This window comes from Schistocerca serialis, chromosome 11 (assembly GCF_023864345.2).
Source record: "Schistocerca serialis cubense isolate TAMUIC-IGC-003099 chromosome 11, iqSchSeri2.2, whole genome shotgun sequence".
In the NCBI taxonomy this organism is placed as follows: domain Eukaryota; kingdom Metazoa; phylum Arthropoda; class Insecta; order Orthoptera; family Acrididae; genus Schistocerca; species Schistocerca serialis.
In genome coordinates, this window is record NC_064648.1 from 203,550,046 (window position 1) to 203,566,684 (window position 16,639).

The window sequence follows — 16,639 nt, forward strand, 5'->3', positions numbered from 1 at the left end:
TCGCAACAGTACAGTGCCTAACTCTTCTAACTGTAAACATTCGTGTGAATCGAGGGAGTCGAGTGATTGTCATGAGAGGCACCCACATGCCTGACTCATACTGTGGCATCAAGCAGTCAGGCCTGCAAGATGAGTGGTCTGCCAAGCGAGTGGATTCATTCTTATTTATCGAGTAACATGAACCCTCGTACTCACAATTAAGTTACAAATTATCTTCCTATGTGAATAATACGCAACGGAAACGCACATCTGACTATCAGTAATTGACAGAACTCTGACTGTTCACTACGCACTGGCAATGCCACATTTTCTTTTTTCTTTTATTTAACGGCTTTTATCAAAACGTGGCCATCGCACTGAATATGAATGGCGCACACATTATAAATTCGGGACATCATGATAACATACAATTCGAAGGAAAAGGCCACCAACCTTTTTCTTTTCACTATCTTATTTATTCCGATAAATTCTATAACCTAAACACACAAATTCTATAACCTGCAACAATAACACATGAGAAATTCCGCCCAGTGGGCATGGCTTTACATTGGTGATTCTCTATCTTATGGTCTCGTAATTATTTAACGCTACAGTGCACTTTCTGGATAGGATAGTGGATCTTTTATTATATATCACACTTCGACTCTCACAATCATCATCACGAAACTTTCCTCCAGACCGAGCGGTACAAAAGGAACAAGCATAATCCACTACCCCTGAAACTACCTTGCTACTCTCCCATGCAAACCACACATGCCCAAATTACATAACATACACCACACTACGACATGGAATACAACACAGCAAATAGTCACAACACTATCACTTTCAGCTTTCCCACTTCAATTAGTATTTATCCCAGTTTCACACGACACTGCCCCACTTCGTAATTCTTCTTTCCTGCTATGAACTCTGGAGATATATGCACGTCTTCCTGTGCAATGCAAGCTAAGTGGCGTTGCTGGATAGACGGCTGACTCACCTTGTTTCTCTCTCAGAGTATTATAGTTTGAATCAAGCGTCACACGGAAACATAACACGCAAAGTAATATTAAGAACATCACACACGCGAGTCCTCAACTGATACCATGGACGAGTACTTCTCTTTATCCTTTGTCTCATACACAGATTGAGACTCACACAGTACTCATCACGTGGAAGTACTCGTCTCTAATTTCAAGTCCTGCACACGCCATTTCTTAAATATTTCAACTTGTAGTACACACGCTAGTAATTCAGCTTAACTTTAGCACCCGGAAGTATTTCAACTTGTTGCTACACGTGGTTTCATTGTGACCGTTGGTCACTTCCGAAGATCACTACGGTCCCCTTAATACTACCTGCCTGACATTTAATTCTCCCCACAAAAGTTCCTGAAATAGAGAAATTATTATTCCAAACTACTCTTAAATATTCCGCATGCATACCATGTCTCCACTCTTTCGTCATTAGGGAGCACAACTAAGACAGGTCTTAACAGCACAAGATCCAGCGGCAGAGTGCCGAAACATGGCCATTCTTCAGGTCCTCTCGCACCTCTGCTGAAGTGGGGGAGCACCTTGCTACCATATTGGTCAGCCACATTTCAGGCGCTCAAAGCTCAGGTAAATTTCATCTCTTTGGTCCCACCAAAGGTGACCCAAGTACCGTCTCAAAGATGATCATATATTCACATTCACTATCTGCGGTTAGCAGACGACCATACATTCATTCATTTCACAGATCTCACCAAACTGGATGTAGGGACTTATTTTGTGGGAGTGCACATGTGATCAATTAAATAAATAAATTGTCATTCTTTCCCACACTGGTATCCAGCTTCGCTGTATTAATTGAAATTGAGTTATTTTACAAAAAAATGTGTTGTTCTGACAAATATAATGAAGTATGTTGTACATATTTTCAATGTCGGGCGGTACTGTACCCTTTCAGTCAAAAAAACGGACGAAAAAGAATTTCGTGTGGTGATTAAACACTACTTTAGGAAAGGCGAAACGCCTCAGGAGACTAAAGAGAAGCTTGATAAACATTACGGTGACTCTGCACCTTCGATTAGCACAGTTCATAAGTGGTTTCAAAATTTCCGGAGTGGCCATATGGGCACAAGTGGTGCTCAACGTTCTGGACGCCCTGTGGAGGTTACGACTCCAGAAATCATTGATAAAATCCGTGATATGGTGATGGATGACAGAAGAGTTAAGGTGCGTGACATTGCTAGTGCTGTGGGCATCTCGAATGAACGGGTACATAATACTCGTGTGGATAGCTGCATCAGCTCAGTCTTATCAGTGAAGAGCACATTAACAACAACTAATTCTTTTTCCAAATTTTCCTTTGGTTTCCTTACTGCTTGTTGAACGCAAAGATAGCATAAATCGAGAATTGGCAAATACCCCACCTCACTCCTTTCTCAAGAACCGCTTCCTTTTCGTGCCGTGTGTTATACTTCCAACTGGAATAGCAAAGAAAATAAAATAACCGCCAAGTTCAATAAAATTAGCGAGTCTTCTGTGACATGGGAGTTCTTCCGACTGGTAAATGAATAGCACACAAAGTGCTGATAACACACATCCTCGATTGAACGAGACCGATTGCAATCGACTGCTGACGGACCGCTCTGAATCCGGCGAACAATAAGGTACGGGTTTGGCCGCAGGGGCGCACCTTTGTGGCTCCCGCGCACAGAACTGTGGGTGTTATTGATTGGAGCGCTCTGGCCAATCAGGGAGCGGGTGTCATCCTGCGTCTATTGTTCGCGCGCCTTTATTTCCGACTGCCGCGATGCGCGCCTACCGTGATTGCTATCACTACAATTACGGCCTTTGTTTAAGTTACACATGCGGTGGCGATGAGTCGGCGCTATTACGTAACAATTTCATTTTTCCTGTTACAAGCATACCCCACGTTTTACTGATTTTACCGCCGGCCGCGGTGGCCGAGCGGGTTCTACGCGCTTCAATCTGGAACCGCGCGACCGCTACGTCGCAGGTTCGAATCCTGCCTCGGGCATGGATGTGTGTGATGTCCTTAGGTTAGTTAGGTTAAAGTAGTTCAAAGTTCTAGGGGACTGATGACCTCAGATGTTAAGTCCCATAGTGCTCAGAGCCATTTGAACCATTGGAACTGATATTACCAAATACGACGGACTTGCAGTTTTGAGGGGAGCAAGGGCAGATAAATGCGAGAACTACGCAGATCAACAAATTTATCCTCTGCAATCATTTTTTAATAATTTTAGGTGATCCTAATGTTTTTTTTTTTCTTTTTAAATCCGAAGTTCAGAAATGTTGAGGGTATCTTCCTATCATGTAAGGTTTTTTCGCAAAGTGATGATGAAGGCAGGGTTTCCCGAAACTTCTTCACAAAAGAAGCGAGGTAAATACTCTAAAATCCCCTACTAGAAAAACTGCCATCATGACTAACTTAGAAGACATACCGAATCAGCTTAAGTCACTTAATATTGGCTAAGTCTTCGAACAATCAGTTTAATAAGTCACGGCTGCAAAATACTAACACGAATTCTTTACAGACGAATGGAAAAACTAGTAGAATCCGACCTCGGGGAAAGTCGGTTTGGATTCCGTAGAAATGTTGGAACACGTGGGGCAATACTGACGATACGACTTATCTTAGAAGAAAGATCAAGGAAAGGCTAACCTACGTTTCTAGCATTTGTAGACTTAGAGAAAGCTTTTGACAATGTTGACTGGAATACTCTCTATCAAATTCTAAACGTGGCAGTGGTAAGATACAGGGACGAAAGGCTATTTACAATTTGTACAGAAACCAGATGGCAGTTATAAGAGTCAAGGGTATGAAAGGTAAGCAGTGGTTGGGAAGAGAGTGAGACAGGGTTGTAGCCTCTCCCCAATGTTATTCAATTTGTGTATTGAGCAAGCAGTATAGGAAACAAAAGATAAATTCAGAGTAGGAATTAAAATCCATGGAGAAGAAATAAAAACTTTGAGGTTCGCCGGTGACACTGTAATTCTGTCACAGACAGCAAGGGACTTGGAAGAGCAGTTGAATGGAATGGACAGTGTCTTGAAAGGAGGATATAAGATGAACATCAACAAAATCAAAACGAGGATAATGGAATGTAGTCGAATTAAGTCGGGTGATGCTGCAGGAATTAGATTAGGAAATGAGACGCTTAAAGTAGTAAATGAGTTTTGCTATTTGGGGAGCAAAGTAACTGATGATGGTCGAAGTAGAGAAGATATAAAATGTAGACTGGCAATGGCAAGGAAATCGTTTCTGAAGAAGAAAAATTTGTTAACATCGAGTATAGATTTATGTGTCAGGAAGTCGTTTCTGAAAGTATTTGTATGGAGAGTAGCCATGTATGGAAGTGAAACATGGACGATAAATAGTTTGGACAAGAAGAGAATAGAAGCGTTTGAAATGTGGTGCTACAGAAGAATGCTGAAGATTAGATGGGTAGATCACATAACTAATGAGGAGGTATTCAATAGGATTGGGGAGAAGAGAAGTTTGTGGCACAACTTGAGTAGAAGAAGGGATCGGTTGGTAGGACATGTGCTGAGGCATCAAGGGATCACCAATTTAGTATTGGAGGGCAGCGTGGAGGGTAAAAATCGTAGAGGGAGACCAAGAGATGAATACACTAAGCAGATTCAGAGGGATGTAGGTTGCAGTAAGTACTCAGAGATGAAGAAGCTTGCACAGGATAGAGTAGCATGGAGAGCTGCATCAAACCAGTCTCAGGACTGAAGACCACAACAACAACAACCAGTAGTGATGGTGTCCGGTGCCATTTTATTTCGTATTACGACTCCTTTGGTTGTTATTTGCAGCTCTCTTACAGCACGGGTCCGTCTTGTTGCCCTTCGTGGCAAGCCGTCCTGGACTTCCATTTCAGCAAGATAATGCCCGTCCACGGCGAGAGTCTACCGCTTGTCATTCTGCTAGCCAAACCCTACGTTGGTCAGCAGCCCTCCAACCAGCTCAGGGCGATCCATCGCGCCAGTTGGACAGAATTTGGCAGTACATCCCCACAGAAGGACACCCGACAACTCTGCCAATCACTGCGAAGCCGAATAACCGCTTGCGTAAGGAACGGATGTGGTCAAACGCGTTTTTCATTTGCTCAGTTTGTGAAGCTCTTTATCTTGAATAAAAAACAATAAGATTGTTTGTCTGGGCATGTACGTGACGTCTATCCATTCTGATAATTGCTTCGTGGTACTTTCTTTTTTTTAAATTTTGTCTTAGAGTGTCTGTATTGTTACTGCTCCTTCGAAATCTTGGAGCTCCTTGAAGGGGTAAGCCTGACTACATGATGTCGATGGACAGACGCCTCATATCATTCTTATAAATTTAATTCGATTGTGTAATCTTGAAATAAAGGCACATATCTTCTCAATCCTTGTAATTTCATCCCACTTCATCCTACCCTTCTGGATGGGTCAATTTTTTTTCTCTACTATATATGGCCGCAGAGCAGGACAGAAACCTTTCTATTGCAATAATGCTAGAAGCAGACGAAATTAATTACAATTTGTGCTGTAGCCAGGACTCGAACTCGGGTCTTCTTGCTCGTTAGGCATAAATGCTAACCATTCCACCACAACAGCACGACCATCAACATTGCTACACGAACTACCTAAGCTGGCAGTAGTGACAATATGTAAGGGAAAATGAATTGAAGTTTGTGTTGGGGAGGGCACTGCGCTAAGGTAGTTCGTGCAGGGATCTTGACAATCGTGCTGTGTGGTGCAGTGGTTAGCGTTTCCGCTGAACAAGCAAGAAGACCTGGGTTCGAGTCCTGGCAACAGCAGCACGTAGCACATATAGGCGATATTCAATTTCCATCCCCACATTAGCCAACATCACTGGAGGGATCGATTCAACGTCTGTGGTTATCCGTTGCCGCAGGGTTTCAAGATCTGGTACACGTGTTCGGTAGACCTCGTCCTTGACACAACCCCATAAAAAGAAGTCTAATGGGGTTATGTCAGGAGAGCGTGGAGGCCAAACCGTTGGCCCATCACGACCAATCCATCGCCCAGGAAAGGTCATATCGAGATAGGCACGGACGTCCAAACCCCAATGAGGCGCTGCACCGTCTTGCTGAAACAAGCCGTCGGGGTGATACTGAAGCAGCTGAGGAACAGCATACAGTTGCAACATGTCCAGATACACTGCAGATGTGACGATAGCCTCAGCAAAGAAGAATGGCCCGATAATTCGATCGTGCAATAGCGTGCACCAAACATTCACCTTTGGACTGCCTCTGGTGCACTCCATGACCTCACCAGGGGTTGTGAACCCTAAATGCCCACATTATGGTGATTCACTACTCCACTGACAAAAAAGGTCGCATCGTCGGAAAAGGCAATTCGTCTGAGATAGCCATCATCGTCCTCAATACATGATAGCATTTCGACCGCAAAGTCATATCGACGTGTACTGCCATTGGGCAACAAGGCCTGAACGATTTGCACTTTGTATGCACGAAACAATAAACGTTTGTGTAAAATGTCACGGAGAGAGCTTTTTGGCATCTGTAATTTACGTGAGGCACTGCGCACCGATTTCTTCGGCAGAAAAGACTGCCTTACAGTTTCCACCCTGTCTGCTGAGGTTCTCGGTCGACCAGACCTCGGAAGGTCAACAACCGGTCCTGTGTTCTTGAACTTCTCATACCAGGCTTTAATGCTCTTGACATCAGGTGGATTCCTTCCAAATGTTATCTGGAAGTGTCTCTGCACTGTGGTTGGTGATCGTGTCTCGTGGTACCACAGGACACCTCATCCACTTCTTACGTACTGCGAACCTAAAACAGAAAAAAAACTTTGATAGTTGTAAACAATTCGACACAAGTTTCATATTTGTAGCCAGCCAGTGTGGCCGAGCGGTTCTAGGCGCTCCAGTCCGGAACCGCGCTCCTGCTACGGTCTCAGGTTCGAATCCTGCCTCGGGCATGGATGTGTGTGATGTCCTTAGGTTAGTTAGGTTTTAAGTAGTTCTAAGTTCTAGGGGACCGATGACCTCAGATGTTAAGTCCCATAGTGCTCAGAGCCATTTGAACCATTTTTTTCATATTTGTATCTTACATCTAGCCTGAGTTGTCAGTTTATGTAATCAGGGAAACACTTTTCGGACACCCTGTATGTTTCTTCATAGGCTATTCATCTGAATACTGAGTTCTCGTATTTAAAGAATTCAGTGCTAAATCGTTTTCTCTTATGTTTGCTGTGGAAGTACCTGGCACAGCTCAGACCAATTGTGCACGTTTTTTGTAAAGTGTCTTTTAACTGTGTGGCAAATTTAAGAACTAGCAAGATATTAATTTAACCCTCACTCCAAGTGAAGCCGAAAGCGGTAAACCACGTGGGCCAACTAAAAGGATGCACAGGCGCCGAACAAAGACCGGGAAAACTGGGGGTCGAGTGGGTGGGACTTGTTGTTGTGGTGGTCTTCAGTCCTGAGACTGGTTTGATGCAGCTCTCCATGTTACTCTATCCTGTGAAAGGTTCTTCATCTCCCAGTACCTACTGCAGCCTACATCCTTCTGAATCTGTTTAGTGTATTCATCTCTTGGTCTCCGATTTTTACCCTCCACGCTGCCCTACAATACTTAATTGGTGATCCCTTGATGCCTCAGAACACGTCCTACCAACCGATCGCTTCTTCTGGTCAAGCTGTGCCACAAACTTCTCTTCTCCCCAATCCTGTTCAATACCGCGTCATTAGTTGTATGATCTACCCATCTAATCTTCAGTATTCTTCTGTAGCTCCACATTTCGAAAGCTTCTGTTCGCTTCTTGTCCAAACTTGTTATCGTCCACATTTCACTTCCATACATGGCTACCCTCCATACAAATACTTTCAGAAACAACTTCCTGACACTTAAGTCTATACTCGATGTTAACAAATTTCTCTTTTTCAGAAACGCTGTCCTTGCCATTGCCAGTCTGCATTTTTTTTCCTCTCTATTTAGACCATGACGAGTTACTTTGCTCCCCAAACAGCAAAACTCATTTACTACTTTAAGTGTCTCATTTCCTAATCTAATTCCCTCAACATCACCCGACTTAATTCGACTACATTTCATTATCTTAGTTCTGCTTCTGTTGATGTTCATCTTATATCCTCCTTTCAAGACACTGTCTATTCCGTTCAACTGCTCTTGCAAGTCCTTTGCTGTCTCTGACAGAATTATCGGCGAACCTCAAAGTTTTTATATCTTATCCATGGCTTTTAATACCAACTCCGAATTTTTCTCTTGTTTCCTTCACTACTTGGTCAATATACAGATTGAATAAAATCGAGAAAGGCTACAGCCCTGTCTCACTCCCTTCCCAACCACTGCTTCCCTTTCCTACCCCTCGACTCTATAACTCCCATCTGGTTTCTGTACAAATTGTAAATAGCCTTTCGCTCCCTGTAGTTTACCCCTGCCACCTTCAGAATTTAAAAGAGAGTATTCCAGTCAACATTGTCAAAATCTTTCTCTAAGTCTACAAATGCTAGAAACGTAGGTTTGCCTTTCCTTAATCTTTCTTCTAAGATAAGACGTAAGGTCAGTACTGCCTCACGTGTTCCAACATTTCTCCGGAATCCAAATTGATCTTCCCCGAGGTCGGCTTCTACCAGTTTTTCCATTCGTCCTTAAAGAATTCGCGATAGTATTTTGCAGCCGTGACTTATTAAACTGATAGTTCGGTAATGTTCACATCTGTCAGCACCTGCTTTCTTTGGGATTGGAATTATTATATTCTTCTTGAAGTCTGAGGGTATTTCGCCTGTCTCATACATCTTGCTCACCAGATGGTAGAGTTTTGTCAGGACTGGCTCTCCCAAGGCTCTCAGTAGTTCTAATGGAATGTTGTCTACTCCCGGGGCCTGGTTTCGACTTAGGTCTTTCAGTGCTCTGTCAAACTCCTCACGCAGTAATATATCTCCCATTTCATCTTCATCTACATCCTCTTCCCTTTCTATAACATTGCCCTCAATACATCGCCCTTGTATAGTCCCCCTATATACACCTTCCACCTTTCTGCTTTCTCTTCTTTGCTTAGAACTTGGTTTCCATCTGAGCTCTTGATATTCATACAAGTGGTTCTCTTTTCTCCAAAGGTCTCTTTAATTTTTCTGTAGGCAGTATCTATCTTACCCCTAGTGAGACAAGCCTCTACATCCCTACATTTGTCCTCTAGCCATCCCTGCTTAGCCATTTTGCACTTCCTGTCGATCTCATTTTTGAGACGTTTGTATTCCTTTTTGCCTGCTTCATTTACTGCATTTTTATATTTTCTCCTTTCATCAATTAAATTCTATATTTCTTCTGTTACCCAAAGATTTCTACCAGGCCTCATCTTTTTACCTACTTGATCGTCTGCTGCCTTCACTACTTCATCCCTCAGAGCTACCCAATCTTCTTCTACTGTATTTCTCTCCTCCATTCTTGTCAGTCGTTCCCCTATACTCTCCCTGAAACTCTGTACAACCTCTGGTTTAGTCAATTTATCCAGGTCTCATCTCCTTAAATTCCCACCTTTTTACAGTTTCTTCAGTTTTAATCTACAGTTCATAACCAATAGATTGTTTTCAGAGTCCACATCTGCCCCTGGAAATGTCTTACAATTTAAAACCTGGTTCCTAAATTTCTGTCTTATCATTATATAATCTATCTGATACCTTTTAGAAGAAGAGAAATTTGTTAGCATCGAGTATAGAGTTAAGTGTCAGGAAGTCGTTTCCGAAAGTATTTGTATGGAGTGTAGCCATGTATGGAAGTGAAACATGGACGATAAATGGTTTAGACAAGAAGAGAATAGAAGCTTTCGAAATGTGGTGCTACAGAAGAATGCTGAAGATTAGATGGGTAGATCACATAACTAATTGGGAGGTATTGAATAGAATTGGGGAGAAGAGGAGTTTGTGGCATAACTTGACCAGAAGAAGGGATCGGTTGGTAGGACATGTTCTGAGGCATCAAGGGATCACCAATTCAGTATTGGAGGGCAGCGTGGAGGGTAAAAATCGTAGAGGGAGACCAAGAGATGAATACACTAAGCAGATTCAGAAGGATGTAGGTTGCAGTAGGTACTGGGAGATGAAGAAGCTTGCACAGGATAGAGTAGCATGGAGAGCTGCATCAAACCAGTCTCAGGATTGAAGACCACAACAACAACAACCTTTTAATATCTCTAGGGTTCTTCCATGTATACAACCTTCTTTCATGATTCTTGAACGAAGTGTTAGCTATGATTAATTTATGTTCTGTGCAAAATTCTACCAGACGGCTTCCTCTTTCATTTCTTACCCCCGATCCATATTCATCTACTATGTTTCCTTCTCTCCCTTTTCCTACTGTCGAATTCCAGTGACCCATGACTATTAAATTTTCGTCTCCCTTCACTATCTGAATAATTTCTTTTATCTTATCATACATTTCTTCAATTTCTTCGTCAACTGCAGAGCTAGTTGGCATATAGACTTGTACTACTGTCGTAGGCGTGGGCTTCGTGTCTGTCTTGGCGACAATAATGCGTTCACTATGCTGTTTGTAGTAACTTACCCGCACTCCAATTTTTTTATTCATTATTAAACCTACTCCTGCATTACCCCTATTTAATTTTGTATTTATAGCCCTGTATTCACCTGACCGTAATAGATATAGTGAATGGTTAAATACCACGTGGGCCATCTGAAACGATTCCCAGGCGCCGAACAATGACCGGGAAAACCGAGTGGGGGGGGGGACTTGTTCCGGGTGAAATCCCAGCGCTGACGATTCCTCCTCTTTTCGGCTGTACGCCACAGGTCGTCCGCGGCGTGGCACCGCAGCTGCGTGGTGTGTGGAGACACCTGGCCCTTAGCCCTTAGCCCCTTCGCACAGTGGTGCCCTCTGCGCGCTTACTCAGGGCGCCCTACAGGCGAGAGGGGCAAGTGGGGTCAAGCTGCTTAAAAGTGGCTGCCTGCTGCCTGCGTGGAGCACGGCCCGGGGCTAACCTCCCCCACCACCGGCGCCTTCAGCCACTGCGGGGCTTCCCCGGATAAACGGCTTCCACTGGCCGCCCTGACGGGCCACGCAGTCTGGCCAACACACTCACTCACTCCCTCTCTCTCTCTCTAATTCTATTACGGCACCACGTGGCTCGACAAGTGGACTCACACACACACACACACACACACACACACACACACACACACACACACACACCCTTTTACCACGTTTAGCTGGAGCTCCCGAATCCGGTTTTTGTAAACCGATTTCCCAATACCACTTCTCGTTGGCCACGTAAACACTCCACTGATTTTGGAAATGAGATTCTGGCTACAGATGGCCAAAACCATTAACTACGGGCGATTGATTACAACATCAGCGTAGAATCCCCGATTCTTTAACCCTAGCAGTACCCAAGGGGGTATACTTTAAGCCCGCCTATTTGAAAGAAAAAGAAAATCACATATTTTTTCAGTTTATTCTTATAGAAGATTGTATGTTTCAAATCATTTGAGCTAAATTAATCAAAAAATTTGAATAGTATTAGTACATGTGGCTTTTCACAACGAATGTCATGTACAATATTTTCAGGTTCTGAACACATTTTACATATCAGTGGCCGGCCAGTGTGGCCATGCGTTTCTAAGCGCTTCAGTCTGGAACCGCGTGACCGCCACGGTCGCAGATTCGAATCCTGCCTCCGGCATGGATGTGTGTGATGTCCTTAGGTTAGTTAGGTTTAATTAGTTCTAAGTTCTAGGCGGCTGAAGACCTCAGAAGTTAAGTCCCATAGTGCTCAGAGCCATTTGAACAATTTTTTGAACATAACAGTGTCTCTTTAACAGTATGTTACTAATAAACAATTAACGAAATAAACAATTAACGAAATATGTATTTTTTATGATCCTGAAATAATCCCCTCCTCCATGACCGAAGCTAAACTGATGTTAACTAGAACAGAGTCATCTACATATTTTAAAAGTGAGCTACCGAAGTGTGTACATCTACATCTACATCCATACTCCGCAAGCCACCTGACGGTGTGTGGCGGAGGGTACTTTCAGTACCTCTATCGGTTCTCCCTTCTATTCCAGTCTCGTATGGTCTCATCTTCTCATCCAGTCTCACTGGGGATAGGCTACAACCCTGTCTCACTCCCTTCCCAACCACTGCTTCCCTTTCATGCCCCTCGACTCTTATAACTGCCATCTGGTTTCTGTACAAATTGTAAATAGCTTTCGCTCCCTGTATTTTACCCCTGCCACCTTCAGAATTTGAAAGGGAGTATTCCAGTCAACATTGTCAAAAGCTTTCTCTAAGTCCACAAATGCTAGAAACGTAGGTTTGCCTTTCCTTAATCTTTCTTCTAAGATAAGTCATAGGGTCAATATTGCCTCACATGTTCCAACATTTCTATGGAATCGAAACTGATCTTCCCCGAGGTCGACTTCTACCAGTTTTTCCATCCGTCTGTAAATAATTCGTGTTAATATTTTGCAGCTGTGACTTATTAAACTGATAGTTCGGTAATTTTCACATCTGTCAACACCTGCTTTCTTTGGGATTGGAATTATTATATTCTTCTTGAAGTCTGAGGGTATTTCGCCTGTCTCATACATCTTGCTCACCAGATGGTAGAGTTTTGTTAGTACTGGCCTCGTGCAAATTGTATTGAGCGGACGGACGTGTACGGGTATGGAGACAACCTCACGAATCCATTGACCCTGTATATCATCAGGAGACTGTTCAAGGTGGTGGTCGCTCTGCAATGGTATTGGGCGTGTGCAGTTGGAGTGATATGGGACCCCTGATACATCTAGATATGTCTCTGACAGGTGACACGTATGTAAGCATCCTGTCTGATCACCTGCACCCATTCATGTCCATTTTGCAGTTCGACGGACTTGGACAATTTCAGCAGGACAATGGGACACCCCACACGTCGAGAATTACTACAGAGTGGCTCCAGAAACATTTTTATGAGCTTAAGGGGCTCCGGAACGCCCTATACTTGCAATGTTAAAATAACGCTTATAAATTACATCTTTCCTCACAAAGTATTTGAGGTAGGAAGTTGAACTTTTTACAGATTATTTATTGGAATATGGGCTACAACTTAACACAGGGATTTTACAAAATTTTAGTTCAGTTATTAAAGATGATTTTTTTTTCAATTGTAATGAAAATTCACAACATTTTTTGCAATTTTTTATTTACATATTCAAAAATATACAGTTTTTTGGAAAAAGGCTGTGTTAAATTATGCAGAAGGTACTGTGTAACATTTACTGAAAGTTTGAAACAAATATGTTTGGAAGATCCTTAGAAAACATGTAATTAGTATGAGAAAAGTTTCGGGAATCGAGCGACAAAGATTGGATTAACTTTTTAGTGCATTCCAGGTCCATAGGATGGATTATCTTCATCCTCTGCAAACTCTTCCTCCAGCTTCCTCTTGTTCCTCCTCCTGTTTACTCTTGCTTGTATTTCTAGACTCTTTGCAGCCCTGTCTGCAGCCCGAAGGCGTTCCTTGTCCAAAGCAAGCATCGCTCGTTGTTGTGTTCGTAGATTTTGCTACCATTTTCTTCAGTTGCAGTTACTGCAACACTGTTCCAAAAGGTGGTCATGTATGAACACTTATCACATTTGAGTTCTATTTCACTAGCAAGTCCTACGTGCTTTATTATGGAGAGTTCCAGACCAACTTCACTACAATGAATACATCTTACACGGTTTGAAAAAATTCCTTTCAGAACCGACATATCAAATATTTCATTCACATCCGATTCACCCATAAAACATTCATAGTTTTCACTCATTGAACCAAGCTTCTTCTGTGAAGTATTTTCTTTCCCACTTTGGCTGCTATGGGCAGGTGTACTTGAGAGGTTAGGTTCACTCACTTGGTTATCGTCTTTATTGTTTACAGTAATAACACATACCTTTGCCTTTCCAACATTTCTCCTTTTCTTAAAAGCCTTCAGAGGATTTCTAATAACTTTACTTTTACTCATTATTATACTTCAACAACACAGAGACTCAAGAAACAGAATTAATTACGAATATTTTCGAGATAACGACAGAGTAAATAAACATGAAACAATCGACAATCACACCAGCGATATATATTGAACCATCACAGGTTAGCCACAACACATACTTTATCTCACATCACTAAAATGTACCTGATGAACACGGACGTTAATAATAACACCATTTGACAGCAGTTTAACAGCGCCACAGTGGGTCACGCCCATGTAGAACACATTTCAAAAAAAATTTAAAAATAGTTGTAGTCTTCGGAATTGAATAAATTATATATCTATTAAAAGGTAATAATCTGCAGATTCAGAAAACGCAAAAAAGTAAAAATTGAAGTTTGCATGATTTTGAGCCTTTCCGGAGCCCCTTAAACACTTCCATGGTCGCCAAACTCCCCAGACATGAACATTATTGAGCAGATTTGGGATGCCTTGCAACGTGCTGTTCAGAAGAGATCTCCACCCCGTCGTACTCTTGCGGTTTAATAGACAGGCCTGCAGGATTCGTGGTGTCAGTCCGCTCCAGCCCTACCTCAGACGCCAGTCGACTCCATGCCACGTCGTGCTGCGCCATTTCTGGGTTTTCGCGGGGCCCCTACACAATGTTAGGCAGGTGTACCAATTTCTTTGCCTCTGAGAGAAAATACTATCTCGGTGTGAGCATTACCTCGTGATATACTCATAACATAACCTACCAGCTTATGCAAGGTTTCAAAATTGACGTTATTTCATTTCAAAGTTTTTAAAACTTTTATACATTTCTAGTTAACGCTACCCTCTAAAGAGACAGCACATTTAACTGCATCATTAAAACTAGTAAATTCCTCATATAATCCAGCTTCACACCTTCCACAACTTTATGGTTCAAATGGCTCTGAGCACTATGGGACTTAACATCTGAGGTCATCAGTCCCCTAGAACTTAGAACTACTTAAACTTAACTAACCCAAGGACATGACACACGTCCACGCCCGAGGCAGGATTCGAAACTGCGACCGTAGCAGCAGCGCGGTTCCGGACTGAAGCGCCTAGAACTGCTCGGCCACAGCGGTACGTTTTTTATACGCTCCACTGTTAGTATTGCCACCTGCGACTGGTTATTCCACGTTGACGTGGAACATAGGCACTGGTCACATTAATGTGACTGAACCGTGTATGTGCAACACTTTGGAAAATATAGAAATGTGAAGATGAATCATTTGTAATATCTCTCTATATTTCGTAACAAAACGCAAGGTTTCACTTGTCACCTAACGTGTTATTGTGGCATTATGATTTCCATTTATTTCGTTGTCCGCTTGTTTGAGCGCATACACGCAAAGTAAATATCCTGAATGTGAAACTCAACATCCTGGATGTGAAACTGGTACTCCACCCATCAAATAAACGCAGAACGACACAAATGAATGGCATTCAGCCATACAGCAAATTAATACGTTCATTTTAGTCCTTGTGTCGATGGCTATTTTCATTCCAAATTCTTCTTAATTGAATACAATTTTCTTGCGTATGCATTAAGCTGTGCTGTATAATTTGATGTCCCTAATAGTGCACCATTAGAGCTAAGAATTTTTTAAAAAAATGATGTGATGTAGAGGATGTTATGTGGATTGGACGTTTTTTATTTATTTATTTATTGTTCCGTGGGACCAAATTAAGGAGAAGTCTCCATGGTCATGGAACGAGTCAATACATAAATTATAACGCGATAGTACAAACAGATAAAATGAAATATAAGAAACGTATTCAGGTGACAATTCGTAAGTTTAAATAAAGAAAATCAACAATGTAACACTGGAATTTGATGAATTTTTCAGCTCTTCCAGGAGCTCCTCGACAGAATAGGACTGAGCCATGAGGAAACTCTTCAGTTTAGACTGAAAAGTGTTTGGGCTACTGCTAAGATTTTTGAGTTTTTATGGTAACGTATTGAAAATGGATGCAGCAGAATAGTGTACTCCTTTCTGCACAAGAGTCGAGGAAGTGCATTCCACATGCAGATTTGATTTCTGCCTAGTATTAACTGAGTGACAGCTGCTAACTCTTGGGAATAAGCTAATATTGCTAACAACAAACGACATTAAAGAAAATATATACTGTGAGGACAATGTCAGAATTCCCAGACTATTGAATAAGGGTCGACAAGAGGTTCTCGAACTTACACCACATATAGCTTGAACAGCCCGTTTTTGAGCCAAAAATACCCTTTTTGAATCAGAAGAATTACCCCAAAAAATAATACGATATCACATAAGCGTATTAAACGAGTTGACTTAGACGCTTAGGAGGGCAAGTTATGGGAAAGGAACAAACAGTAATACCAAACCAACCGCCTTGTTGATGGCAGCTTTACATAACTTTTATCGATGGTTTGCAATGAAAACCTTTTAATTCCATTTTGCTACATTTTAGAGGAGAAGCAAAAACCGTTTCCTAAAAATAATACAAAGTGAGACAGATAAAGGTGCTACATGTATAACTGTACAGTAGAAGCCTACTTATTGACAGATTAGAGCAATCCTTTCACTTTCAAATCTCTCTTTGATAAATGAGTTACTGCTTACTGGAATTACGAGGTATCGCAGCCAGGTGGAGTCGCTAGGTTTTCATTTCCACAGTC

General features: G+C 42.2%; 1 protein-coding gene across 1 annotated transcript in view; it reads left to right on the forward strand.

Moving 5' to 3' along the window:
- The first annotated feature begins 1,481 nt into the window (after positions 1–1,481).
- Positions 1,482–16,639, forward strand: part of LOC126427225 (probable cationic amino acid transporter) — a 546,247-nt gene continuing 531,089 nt past the window's right edge. Inside the window, exon 1 of the mRNA XM_050089463.1 lies at positions 1,482–1,604. The gene's annotated coding sequence lies outside the window, so the exon portion shown is untranslated. The remainder of the gene's footprint in view (positions 1,605–16,639) is intronic.